Source organism: Euphorbia lathyris, chromosome 3 (assembly GCF_963576675.1).
Source record: "Euphorbia lathyris chromosome 3, ddEupLath1.1, whole genome shotgun sequence".
NCBI classification, from domain to species: Eukaryota; Viridiplantae; Streptophyta; class Magnoliopsida; order Malpighiales; family Euphorbiaceae; genus Euphorbia; species Euphorbia lathyris.
Genome location: NC_088912.1, coordinates 68,405,119 through 68,406,382, shown reverse-complemented (window position 1 = coordinate 68,406,382; position 1,264 = coordinate 68,405,119).

Below are 1,264 nucleotides of genomic sequence, written 5' to 3'. Positions count from 1 at the left end.
CGAGTCAACCATATCGGCAATCCTCCAGTTGCGTATATCACTAGGCGGGGGGGAAGAACACACCTCAATTAACGGTTTATCCCCAATCCAGTTATCAAACCAGAAACTAATGGACTTATCATTCCCCACCTCCAGGCCAACTCCCAAGCAGAACTCATCAAACACATCACTAAGTCCTTTCCAGAGGAAGGAACAATTAGCAACTCTCTCTTTCGGGCCCCCGAAGATTTTGTCTTTCCGATACTTACCACAAAGGAGGCGAACCCAAAGAGAGGAAGGGTTTTGCCACATACGCCAAAGGAGTTTCATTAATAAAACTTTATTATTGTCCTTTGCTTTCCTAATACCCAGACCCCCAGAATCTTTAGGCTGGCAAACCTCACTCCAAGGCACAAGATGGATCTTCCTGCCCTCCGCAGCTTCCCCCCACAGGAACCTACGGTTAATCTTGTCAAGATCATTAAGCACAGGATCCGGAAGCTTACAAGCCTGCATGATGTGATTGGGAGCAGCACAATTAACAGATTGAATTAACGTGAGGCGGCCAGCGAGAGACAGAGTCTTGGCTTTCCAAATGGCACACTTCGAATTAGCTTTATCCAAAGTCTCTTTGAAGGAGCCTTTAGACACACGCTCACTATGGAGGGGAACGCCCAGATACTTCCCAAGAGAATCAGTAAGAGGAATACCTGAGAGATCACTTAATCTCTTACAGACTCTCTGATTCATATTCTTAGAGCACATCATCCTAGATTTCTGGATATTAAGCTTCTGCCCAGAGGCCGAACAAAAACAATCCAGAATATCCATAATGACTCTCAACTGCTCCTCATTACCCTTAAGAAAGATAAGGACATCATCTGCAAAGAATAAGTGAGTCACCTGGGGACAGAAGCTGTTGATCGCCACAGGGTGGAAACTCCCATTATCAATCGCATCCTGAATCAGGTGAGAGAGCCTCTCCATAGCAATAACAAAAAGGAAAGGGCTCATAGGATCCCCCTGACGGATTCCTCTGCCCGGGGAAAATTCCTCCGACATATCCCCATTGACCATAACTTGAAACACAGGAGAAGAAATACATACCTTAATTAAACTTCTCCAACTGTCCGGGATTCTAGCTCTCTCAAGGCTCTCCATCAAGAAATCCCAATTAATTCGATCATAGGCCTTCTCTAAATCCAGCTTCAGAGCCACAATGCCTTTCCTCCCCTTCCTAATCTTCATCGTGTGGACCATCTCTTGGGCGATCACCACATTATCC